Source organism: Phocoena phocoena, chromosome X, assembly GCF_963924675.1.
Source record: "Phocoena phocoena chromosome X, mPhoPho1.1, whole genome shotgun sequence".
NCBI classification, from domain to species: Eukaryota; Metazoa; Chordata; class Mammalia; order Artiodactyla; family Phocoenidae; genus Phocoena; species Phocoena phocoena.
In genome coordinates this window covers 55,001,298-55,014,509 of record NC_089240.1, presented here as the reverse complement: position 1 = coordinate 55,014,509, position 13,212 = coordinate 55,001,298, and positions in this window count along the sequence as shown.

Here is a 13,212-nt window from a genome sequence, read left to right as displayed (position 1 = left end):
TGAAGTAAACCTCCACCTCTACCCAGCAGCAATAAGGATTAAAGAGGTCATCATTAGCCTTTACCCTCAACCCCACCCCAGAGGTGGAGAGCTAAGCCTCCACACCCACTCAATATCAACAAGGCAGAACAAAGTGTACAAACTAGGGCTAGTAAGCACTCCTCTTGCTTCCTAATCTGATGTCAGTGAAGCCCCATGAAGAGCTGAATCTCCACTGCCACATAGCACCAAGGAGGCAGAATGAGGTGGAGGAAGATTGGGTGGTAATAAACAAGTAGAAAATGAAAATTTAAAATAATTCCATTTATAATATAATCAAAAAGAAAAATACCCAGGAATGAATTTAACAAAAAAAGCAAAACTTATATTCTGAAACAAAATTTATTGAAAAAAATTAAAAGACTGAAATAAATAGAAAGACACCTCATACTCATTGATCACAATATTTAATATTATAAGATGGCAATACTTGTTCCAAATAGACCTATAGGTTCAACACAATCCCTTTTAAAATCTGAGCTTGCTTCTCTGCAGTAACTGAAAGCTGATTATAAAACTTATATGGAAATTAAAGGGACACAGAAAAAACCAAAACAATCTTGAAAGAAAAGAACAAAGTTGATAAACTTATACTTCATGTTTCAAAATTTACTACAAAGCTACAATAATCAAGAGGTACTGGTCTAAGGATAGACATATAGATCAATAAAATAGAATTAAGAGTCCCACATACCTATGGCCAGTTGATTTTCAACTGGGTGACAAGAAGAGTCAATGGGGAAAGAATTAATTTTTATAATAAAAGCAGAAACAAATGGATATTAAAATGCAAAATAATAAATTTGGACCCCTACCTTGCACCATATACAAAAATTTATTCAAAATGAATCAAAGACTTAAATGTAACAGCTAACATCATTAAACTCTTGGAAGAAAATATGGGCTGAAATCTTGGATTAGTCAATAATTTCTTACATATGACACCAAAAGCACAAGAGCCAAAAGAAAAAATAATAGATAAATTTGACTTTATTGAACTAAAAACATTTTGTGTTTTTCAAAGGACATCATCAAGAAAGTGAAAAGATAACCTATAGAATGAAAGAAAATATTTTCAGCTTATATATCTGATAAAGAATTTTTATCTAGAATATACAAAGAACTATTACAACTCAATCATAAACATACAAAAAGACAATGCAATAAAATATGGGCAAGAAATATGGATAGACCTTTCTCCAAAGAAGATATACAAATGGCCAATAAGCACATGAAAAACTCTCAGCATTGTTAATCATCAGGGAAATGAAATTTAATACCTCAGTACACTGAGATACTACTTCACACCTTCTAGAATGACTGTAAATTTTAAAAATCACATAAGTGTTGGCAAGGAGGTGGAGAAATTTGAATACTAATGGTGCAGCCATTGTGGAAAACAGTTTGGGAGTTACCAAATGTTTAGACTGAGTTACCAATAGCCCCGAAATTCCATTCCTGGGTATATATCCAAGAGAAAAGAAAACATATGTCCACACAAAAAGTTGTACATAAATGTTTATAGTAGCATTATTATTATTAATAGTAAAAAATAGAAATAACCTAAATATATATCAACTGATGAATGAGTAAAAAAATGTGGTATATACACAAAATGAAATATTAGTCAGCTATAATGAAGTACTGGTACATGTTACCACATGGATGAACTTTAAAAGCATTATGCAAAGTGAAAGAAACAAAAGTCAAAGTATCACATATTGTATGATTCCAATTATGTGAAATGGGATGATAATTACAATTGCAGAGGTTTTCCCCAAGGATAAAAAGGTCTGAGCCCCACATCAGGCTTCATAGCCCAGGTGTTCTGTACTGGGAAGACAAACCTCCAGAACATTTTTCTTTGAAGGCCAGTGGGGCTTACTTTTGGGAGAGCCAGGGGGCTCTGGGAAATAGACTCCACTCAAAATGCACACAGAAAATTTCACATGCTCTGGGACCCAGGGCAGAAACAGTAATTTCAAAGGAGCTTGGGTCAGACCCACCTACTGATCTTGGAGAGCCTTCCAGAGAGGCAGGAAGCAAGAGTTCACCTGGGGGACATAGAGCCTAGTGGCAGGGAGCATTTTCTATCATGAAGATACTGGTGCTGACAAGCACCATTTCAGAATCCTCCCTATAGGTTATCAGTATCGGGACCCAGCCCCAAACACCAGTGTGTAGGCACCAGAACTGGGATTCCTCAGGCCATGCCAAGCAACTAGGTGGGTGAGGCCACAGCTTCACCCACCAGCAGGCCAGCTTCCTTAAGGACCCTGAGCCCACAGCCTCCCTATGACATGACTGTCCACCAAAGGGCCCAGGATCCAGCCCCACATACCAGTGTGTTAGCAGTACCTTGAGGACCCCAAGGGACCTGCAGCCAGAGACCCCAGGATGTGGATCTGCCCAACAATGGGCCAGCACTGGCTGTGGGACCAGCTTCACCCACCAGTGGGAAGACACCAGGGGCAGGACTACATGTCCCTGGCCCTGCTTAGTAGTAGGCCAACACACAAACTCTGACTTCCAGGGCCCTGCAGCCAGATACCCTTAGATGCAGCTCCACCTACCAATGAGCCTGCAGTAGCACCAGGATTTGGCCTCGCCCACCAGTGAGGAGGCACCCAACCCAGGTCGACCACAGCTACTCATCCTGCTGTTTCAATAACCAGCCCACCTATGATCATGTCTGCAATAGCCCAGGAAAACACTGGACCCCAGCCCCACCCACTAGCAGAGCAACACCAACTCTGGGAAACATGGGCCCCTCAGTCAGCTGCCCTGTAATTTGGACACACCTACCAGTGAGCCAACATGAGCTTCAGGACACCCCAGACAACAAAGTCAGCTGTGTCAGGATATGGCATCACCCACCAGTAGGTCAACACTAGACTTGGAACCATCAACCCCACAGCCACACATCCCAGAATCCAGTTCCAACCACCACTGGGCCAGTAATAGTCCTGTGACTCCTGGGGCTTTGAAGTCAACTGCCTTCTGATGAGGCCTCACCCACCAATGGCCAGCAACCTCTGCACAAGTTAGGGCCTGGCAACCAACCAGTCTAGGGAACATCCACACCTACCAGACCACCCATGGTAGTCAACCCACCACAACAGAGAAAACCATGCAGACCATATAAGGGAACCCCTAAAACACATAGCTCTGGTGACCAAATGGGACCACACCCCTGAGATGCATAGGACATCTACAAAAAGTCACTTCTCCAAGGTCAAGAAAGGTAAACAGGTTACAAAATACATAGAAATTAAAACAACAAAGTAAGCAAAATGAGATGACAGAGAAATATGTTCCAAAATAAAGAACAAGATAAAACCTCAGAAGAAGAACTAAATAATGGGGAGGTAATCTACCCAGTAAAGAGTTCAAATTAATAACTATAAAGATGCTCAAAGAATTCAAAGAAGATTGGATGAACAGAGTGAGAAGTTAGAAGTTTTTAATAAGGTTAGAAAATATAAAGGAGAAACAAACAGAGTGGAAGAATACAATAAATGAAATAAAAAATATACCAGAAGAAATCAACAGTAGGGTAGATGATACAGGGGAATGAATCAGTGAACTGGAAGATAGAATAGTGAAAGTCACTGAAGTTGAAGAGAAAAAAATAAATACATAAATAAAAAGATTTGAGGACAGTTGATGAGATCGCTGGGACAGCATCAAGCATACTAACATTATGGGATCCTAGAAGGTGAAGACACATAGAAAGGGGCAGAGAACATTTTGAAGATGTAATAGATGAAAACTTCCCTAACCTGGGAAAGAAAACAGACATCTAGGTCTTAATAGATACAAATATAACATTCCATCCAAAAGCAGCAGAATACATGTTCTTTTCAAGTGCACATGGAACATTCTCCAGGATAGATCACATGCTAGGCCACAAAACAAGTCTGAGACAATTTATGCAAATTGAAATCATACCAAGCACCTTTTCCAACCACAAAGCTGTGAGACTAGAAATCAATCACAAGAAAAAAACTGCAAATGCCACAAACACATGGACGCTAAACAATATAATACTGACCAAACAATGAATCACTGAAGAAATCAAAGAGGGAATCAAAAAAACCTATAGATAAATGAAAACAAAAGCAAGACAATCCAAAACCTATGGGATGCAGCAAAAGCAGTTCTAAGAGGGAAGTTTTTCAAGATATAAGCTCACTGGGCTTCTCTGGTGGCACAGTGGTTAAGAATCTGCCTGCCAATGCAAGGAACATGGGTTCGAGCCTGGACCCAGGGAGATCCCACATGCGGTGGAGCAACTAAGCCTGTTTGCCACAACTACTGAAGCCTGCGTGCCTAAAGCCCATGCTCCACAACAAAAGAAGCCACAACAATGAGAAACCTGCGCACTGCAACAAAGAATAGCCCCCACTCACTGCAACTAGAGAAAACCAGTGCACAGCAAAGGAGACCCAACACAGCCAAAAATAAATAAATTAATTAATTGTAAATAAAAGAGATATAAGCTCACCTCAGGCAACAAGAAAAATAACAAATAAACAACCTAACCTTACACCTAACTGAATGAGAAGAAGGACAGACAAAACCCAAAGTTAGTAGAAAGAATGTAATCATAAAGATCAGAGCACCTTCTCTACCACTGAGCTATACCCACTCATCATAAATTTGGTAAAGTTGCAGGATACAAAATTAATATACAGAAATCTGCTGCATTTCTATACACTAACAACAAACTATCAGAAAGAGAAATTAATGAAACAATCTCATTTACTATCACATCCAAAAGAATAAAATATCTAGGAATAAATCTACCTAAGAAGCTAAAAGACCTGTACTCAGAAAACTGTAAGACATTGATGAAAGAAACTGAAGAGGACACAAACAGATGGAAAGATATACCATGTTCTTAGATTGGAAGGATTAATATTGTTAAAATGACCATACTACCCAAGGCAATCATATCCTACTGATAAACCTTTAGCTAGACTCCTCAAGAAAAAAAAAAAAAAGAGAGGGACAAAATAAATAAAATCAAAAATGAAAATGGAGGTCTTCCCTGGTGGTGCAGTGGTTGAGAGCCTTCCTGCCGATTCAGGGGACACGGGTTCGTACCCCGGTGCATGAAGATCCCACATGCCATGGAGCGGCTGGGCCCATGAGCCATGGCTGCTGATCCTGTGCGTCCGGAGCCTGTGCTCTGCAACGGGAGAGGCCACAACAGTGAGAGGCCTCTGTACCGCAAAAAAAAAAAAAAAAAAAGAAAGAAAATGGAGAATTTATAACAGAAACCACAGAAATATGATAGGTCAGAAGAGATCCCTACAAATGACTATAAACCAATAAGGTGGACAATGTAGAAGAAATGGACAAATTCCTAGCAAATGTATAATCTCCCAAAAGTGAACCAGAAGAAATAGAAAACATGAACAAGCCAATTATCAGTAATAAAATTGAATCTGTAATAATAAAAAATTATTCCCAACAAACAAAAGTCCAGGACCATCTGGTTTTAGAGGTGAATTCTAACAAATATTTAGAGTAAACACCTTTCATTCTCAAACTATTCCAAAAACTTGCCTAGGAAGGAAAATTTATGAAGTCATTCTATGAGGGTAGTATCACCTTGATACCCAAACCAGACAAAGATATTACACACACACACACAAAAATCATTTATAATACCTTTTTAACTGTTTTGTTATGTTAATTAGTGTCAGTTTACTTCTATTCAAACAACTCCTTTTAGCATTTCTCAAAAAGCAGGTCTAGTGGTAAGAATTCCCTCAGGTTTTCTTCTTTTTTAAATTGAAATATAGCTGACTTATAATATCATATTAGTTTCAGATGTTCAGATGAACAAAATAATGATTCAGTATTTTTACAGATTATACTCTATTAAAAGCTATTACAAGATAATGGCTACACTTCCCTGTTCTATACAATTAATCCTTGTTTCTTATCATTTTATACATAATAGTTTGCATCCTTTAATCCCATACCCCTAATTTGCCCCTCCCCCTTCCCTTTCCTCTCTGGTACCACTAATTTTTTTTCTATATCTGTCAGTCTCTTTCTGTTTTGCATATACACTCATTGGTATTATTTTTTTTAGATTCCACAAGTGATATCATACAGTATTTGTCTTTGTCTGACTTATTTCACTAAGCATAATATTTTCTAGGTCCACCCACATTGCTGCAAAGAGCAGAATATCATTCTTTTATTTTTTTTATTTAAAAATTTTATTTTATTCTTTATTTTTTTATGGCTAGATTACCTGGTCAAGCTTACTAAATGGTTGGGACTTGGTACTATATTTAGTAGTAGATGAAGCTGAATTAGATTTTCTGCCTTGGCAGGGCATGAGGGTGGGACCCAGGCCTTGAAAGACTCATTGTTTGGGGAGCTGAATCAGGTAAGAATGTGCACTGAAATTTCTGGTCACGTGAGGTCACACATTTTACTATCCAGATGGGAATAGCCAAGAGTTGTTCTCTCTGTTCAAGCGTCATTATAGGTTTTGCTGTTGGATGAACTAAGCTGCATCCAGTGTGCTCTGTTTAGGTTCCCTGGTCAGGCAAGCTGAAAGTTATATTCAGCAATGAACAGGCTTAGCTTTCCTGCCGGAGTGCAATGGGAAAAGCAGCTCTAACACCAACTATTTGTTGTCTCAACTCAAGCCAGCTTGTGCCCCAAGTTCCCTGGCTAAACAGATCCACTGGTTTTGCTCTGCAAACTATTAGCTCTCTCTACCCTTCTCTTGCCTCAAGCACCATTTGATGGCACAGCTTCCACGTGTTATCAGACCTTCTGGTCAGGTGAGGTTGGAGCCACAAGTGGGTGGGGCTATGTTTCAACCCTTTTACATGGGCAGGGAGGGGTGGGACCACTCCAGGTATCTCTTAATTTTCCAAACAGGCTCTCTGGTTGGGAGGTTCTGGAAACCATCTTCAGCCTTTGGTATGAATTAATCCCCTTGCCTGTCTGTAGCACAGGGACCCAGTATGCCTAGTATTGGCTTTGCTCTGGCTGGAGCACTGCTAGGACATACAGCTTCTAGGTGTTCTTCCCAAGCACTCCTGATCAGATAGGGGTGGGAAACATAGCCAGTGGGGCTATGTCTCAGCACACTTTCCTGGGCAGGAATGGAAGAGGCCACTCCAGGGTACCCTCCATTTCCCCAAAAATCTTCCTGGTTGGGTGGGAGCTAACCTCAGCCTTGGCTATAATTTAATTACCCTGTCTATTTGTAGCAGGAGAACTCTTCACATCGGCATTGGTTTTGCTCTGGGGGCAATCTGCTGTGCCCACCCAACTCTTGGTTCAAATGTTACTGGACTACACAACTTCCAGCTATTCTTGCTAGCCTCTCTGGTCAGATGTGGCTGGGAGACACTCTCCACAGTGATTGGGGCTGTGACTCAGCTCCTGGCCTGGACATGGGGAAACTAGACTCTAGGGCAGTCAAAACTTCCTCATTTGAGGTTCTGAATCAAGGCAATCTGCACCCTGCTAAGTTCTCTGGTCATATTGTACCACAAACTTTGTTCAGCAAATAAGTAAAGCCACTGATTAGGATTACTACTTGGGCACTTCAGGTATGACTCAGTCTGCCAAGATCCATGTTCTTGGTTGTTTCAAGCCTCTATTCCTTTCTCCAACACAGATTTCTCAGATTCCCCTGCAATCCTGATGTGGCAAGATCACTCTCACAAAGTGACCAAAATGCTGGAGGGTGCTAGTTGTTCCACTAAGTTCTCTTTTTCCACTAGAGGAACAGTAGTCTCAGAGGAGACCTCTTAGTGTGATGCTGCAGTGGTCTGAGGGAAGGGCAACGCAGTTAGCGTGTAGTTCTTCCTCTTACCTTTCTAATGTGATCTGTCTCAGTCTCTGTTGTAAAAGGGGGTTGTTTCAGCTTCATCCCTGTGTTTTAGGATTTTCTAGTTTCTTGCCCATGAAGAGTTGTCAGTTGCTCTTCTTGTGGGGCTGCATGAAATAGGGAATTAATTATGTTGTCATCTTGATGACATCACTCTCACAATCAGTCTTTCACTGTTAAGTATGATGCTAGCTGTAGCCTTTTTGTAGATACACTTTATCAAGTTGAGAACATGCTCTGAAACTATTCCTAATTTGCTCAGAGGTTTTATCAGAAATGGAGATTTGATTTTCTTGAAAGACTTTTCAATGTCAATTGAGTTGATCATATGATTTTTATATTTAATCTATTGATATGGTGGATTACACTGATTGATTTTCTAATGTTAAATCAGCTTTGAATACCTGAAATGGATCCCACATGATCATGCTGTAAATTTTTTCTTATATATTGCTGGACTCGATGTGCTAATATTTTGAGTATAAGAACATGAGAAATTGTTCTGTAGTTTTCTTTTATTCCTTCCTTTCTTCCTTCCTTCCTTCCTTCCTCCCTTCCTTCCATTCTTCCATTCTTTCATTCTCTCTTTCTGTACTGTTTTCTTCTGGCTAAGTATCAAGGTAATACTAGGATCATAAAATGAGTTGGGAAATGTCCCTATTTTCAATTTTTTGGAAGAAATTTTGCATCATTTGTGCTAATTATTCTTTAAGTATTTGTAAGAATTCTCCAGTTAAATAATTTGGATGGGGAGCTTTGATTCCAGGAGACTTTTATTAGAAATTCAGCTTTCTTAATGATTACAAGACTATTCAGGGGCTCTATTTCATCTTGAGTTTTAGTAGTTTGTATTTATCAATAAATTCATCCATTTAATTTAAGTGGTCAAATTTACACGTGTAGAGTTGTTTTTAATATCCCCTTATTATCATATTTATGTCTGTAGAATCTGTAGAATATTCTGTTTCATGCCTTATGCTTCTTATTTCTTCTCTTTTAAAATTTTTGTCAGTCTTGCTAAAGGTATAAAATTTCATTAATATTTTGAACAACCAGCTCTTTGCTTAACTGTTTTTCTCTATTATTTTTATTTCAATTGCATTTATTTGGTCCTTATCTTTATGATTTCCTTCCTTCTGCTTCTGTTGGGTTTATTTTGCACTTCTTCTAGTGTTATGAGGTAGGAACTTAGATTATTAACTAGAGACCTTTCCTCTTTTCTTTTTTTTTTTTTTTCTCTTTTCTTTTTTATTCTTCCAGTTTTATTGAGATATAACTGACATACAGCACTGTATAAGTTTAAGGTATACAGCATAACGATTTGACTTACATACATCATTAAACGAATATCACAAAAGTTTAATGAACATCAATCATCTCATATACATAGAACATCAAAGAAATAGAAAAAAAATTCCTTGTGATGAGAACTCTTGGGATTTAATCCTTAACAACTTTCATATATAACATACAGCAGTGTTAATTATATCTATAATGTGGAACATTATATCCAGAGTACTTATTCATTTTATAACTGTGTTTGTACCTTTTCACTACCTTCCTCCAGTTCCGCCTTCCACAACCCCCCCCACCTCTGGTAACCATATATCTGATCTCTTTTCTCTAAGTTTGTTTTATAATTTTTGAAGTATAATTGACCTGCAACACTGTTAGTTTCTGTGACACAATATATTGATTCAATATTTCTCTAGATTTCAAAATTATCACCACAATAAATATAGTAATGATATGTCACCATACAAAAATGTTACATAGCTATCGACTATATTACACACACTGTACATTTCATCCCCTTAACTCATTTATTTTGTAACTGAAAGTTGTTACCTCTTAATCTCCCTCACCTATTTATTTTCTCTCACACACTCCTCCCCTCTGGCAACCACCTGTTTCTTCTCTATATCTATAAATCTATTTATGTTTGTTATGTTTGTTCATTTCTTTTGTTTTGTTTGTCTCCAAATATAAGTGACATCAAACAGTATTTACCTTTAACTTATTTCACTTAACATAATACCCTCTAGGATCATACATTTTGTTGCAAAAGACAATATTTCATTCTTTTTAGGGCTGAGTAATGTTCCATATATAACACATCTTATTTATCCATTCATCTGTTGATGGTCACTCAAGTTGGTTCCATATATTAGCCATTGAAAATAATGTTGCAAGGAACATAGTGAGCATGTATCTTTTCTAATTAGTGTTTTCATGTTCTTTGGATAAACACCCAGATGGAATTGATGGATCATATGGTACTCCTATTTTTAATTTTTTGAGGAATCTCCATAGTGTTTTCCATAGTGGCCGCACAAATTTACATTCCCACCAACAGTGCACGAGGGTACATTTTACTCTAAAACTTCACCAACCATTTTTATTTGTTGCCGTTTTGATGATAGCCATTTTGACAGGAGTGAGGTTGACATCACATTGTGGGTTATTTTTATTTTTGTATTGAAGTTGATTTACAATATTATATTATTTACAGGTGCAAAACTCAGTGATTCAAAATTTTTACAGCTTATAATCCATTTATAATTATTATAAAATATTGGCTATATTCCCAATACTTTTATCTTTTCAAGAACGAGCTCTTAGTTTCATTGATCTTTTCTAGTATTACTTTAATCTTTATTTTTTTTAACATCTTTATTGGGGTATAATTGCTTTACAATGGTGTGTTAGTTTCTGCTTTATAACAAAGTGAATCAGTTATACATATACATATGTTCCCAAATTTCTTCCCTCTTGCACCTCCCTCCCTCCCACCCTCCCTATTTCACCCCTCCAGGGAGTCACAAAGCACCAAGCTGATAGCCCTGTGCTATGCGGCTGCCTCCCACTAGCTATCTACCTTACGTTTGGTAGTGTATATATGTCCATGCCTCTCTCTCGCTTTGTCACAGCTCAACCTTCCTCCTCCCAACATCCTCAAGTCCATTCTCCAGTAGGACTGTGTCTTTATTCCTGTCTCACCCCTATGTTCTTCATGACATTTTTTTTTCTTAAATTCCATATATGTGTTAGCATACGGTATTTGTCTTTCTCTTTCGGGCTTACTTCACGCTGTATGACAGACTCGAGGTCTATCCACCTCATTACAAATAGCTCAATTTTGTTTCTTTTTATGGCTGAGTAATATTCAATTGTATATATGAGCCACAACTTCTTTATCCATTCATCCGATGATGGGCACTTAGGTTGTTTCCATCTATGGGCTATTGTAAATAGAGCTGCAATGAATATTTTGGTACATGACACTTTTTGAATTATGGTTTTCTCGGGGTATATGCCCAGTAGTGGGATTGTGGAGTCATATGGTAGTTCTATTTGCAGTTTTTTAAGGAACCTCCATACTGTTCTCCATAGTGGCTGTACGAATTCACATTCCCACCAGCAGTGCAGGAGTGTTCCCTTTTCTCCACACGCTCTACAGCATTTATTGTTTCCAGATATTTTGATGATGGCCATTCTGACTGGTGTGAAATGATATCTCATTGTAGTTTTGATTTGCATTTCCCTAATGATTAATGATGTTGAGCATTCTTTCATGTGTTTCTTGGCAGTCTGTATATCTTCTTCGGGGAAATGTGTATTAAGGTCTTCTGCCCAGTTTTGGATTGGGTTGTTTGTTTTTTGTTATTGAGCTGCATGAGCTGCTTGTAAATTTTGCAAATTAATCCTTTGTCAGTTGCTTCATTGGCAAATATTTTCTCCCATTCTGAGGGTTGTCTTTTGGTCTTGTTTATGGTTTCCTTTGCTGTGCAAAAGCTTTGAAGTTTCAATCGGTCCCATTTGTTTATTTCTGTTTTTATTTCCATTTGTCTAGGAGGTGGGTCAAAAAGGATCTTGCTGTGATTTATGTCATAGAGTGTTCTGCCTAAGTTTTCCTCTAACACTTTTATAGTTTCTAGCCTTACATTTAGATTTTTAATCCACTTTGAGCTTATTTTTGTGTATGGTGCTAGGGAGTGATCTAATCTCATACACTTACATGTACCTGTCCAGTTTTCCCAGCACCACTTATTGAAGAGGCTGTCCTTCTCCACTGTACATTCCTGACTCCTTTATCAAAGATAAGGTGACCATATGTGCGTGGGTTTATATCTGAGCTTTCTATCCTGTTCCATTGATCTATCTTTCTGTTTTTGTGCCAGTACCATACTGTCTTGATTACTGTAGCTATGTAGTATAGTCTGAAGTCAGGGAGCCTGATTCCTCCAGCTCCATTTTTCGTTCACAAGACTGCTTTGGCTATTCGGTGTCTTTTGTGTTTCCATAGAAATTGTGAAATTTTTTGCTGTATTACTGTGAAAAATGACAGTGGTAGTTTGATAGGCATTGCATTGAATCTGTAGGTTGCTTTGGTTAGTAGAGTCATTTTCGCAATGTTGATTCTTCCAATCCAAGAACATGTTATACCTCTCCATCTATTTATATCATCTTTAATTTCTATCATCAGTGTCTTATAATTTTCTGGCATACAGGTCTTTTGTCTCCTTAGGTAGGTTAATTCCTAGATATTTTATTCTTTTTGTTGCAATGGTAAATGGGAGTGTTTTATTGCTTTGACTTTCAGATTTTTCATCATGACTGTATAGGAATGCAAGAGATTTCTGTGCATTAATTTTGTATCCTGCAACTTTACCAAATTCATTGATTAGATCTAGCAGTTTTCTGGTAGCATCTTTAGGTTTCTCTATGTATAGTACCATGGCATCTGCAAACAGTGACAGCTTTACTTCTTCTTTTCTGATTTGGATTCATATTATTTGCTTTCCTTCTCTGATGGCTGTGGCTAAAACTTCCAAAACTATGTTGAATAACAGTGGTGAGAGTGGGCAAACTTGTCTTTTCCTGATCTTAGTGGAATTGCTTTCAGTTTTTCACCATTGAGGATGATGTTGGCTGTCGGCTTATCATATATGGACTTTAGTATGTTGAGGAAAGTTCCCTCTATGCCTACTTTCTGCAGGGTTTTTTATCATAAATGGGTGTTGAATTTTGTCAAAAGCTTTCTCTGCATCTATTTAGATGATCATATGGTTTATCTCCTTCAGTTTGTTAATATGGTCTATCACATTGATTGATTTGCATATATTGAAGAATCCTTGCATTCCTGGAATAAACCCCACTTGATCATGGTGCATCATCCTTTTAATGTGCTGTTAGACTCTGTTTGCTAGTATTTTGTTGAGGATTTTTGCATCTTTGTTCATCAGTGATATTGGCCTGTAGTTTTCTTTCTTTGTGACATCCTATTTTGGTTTTGG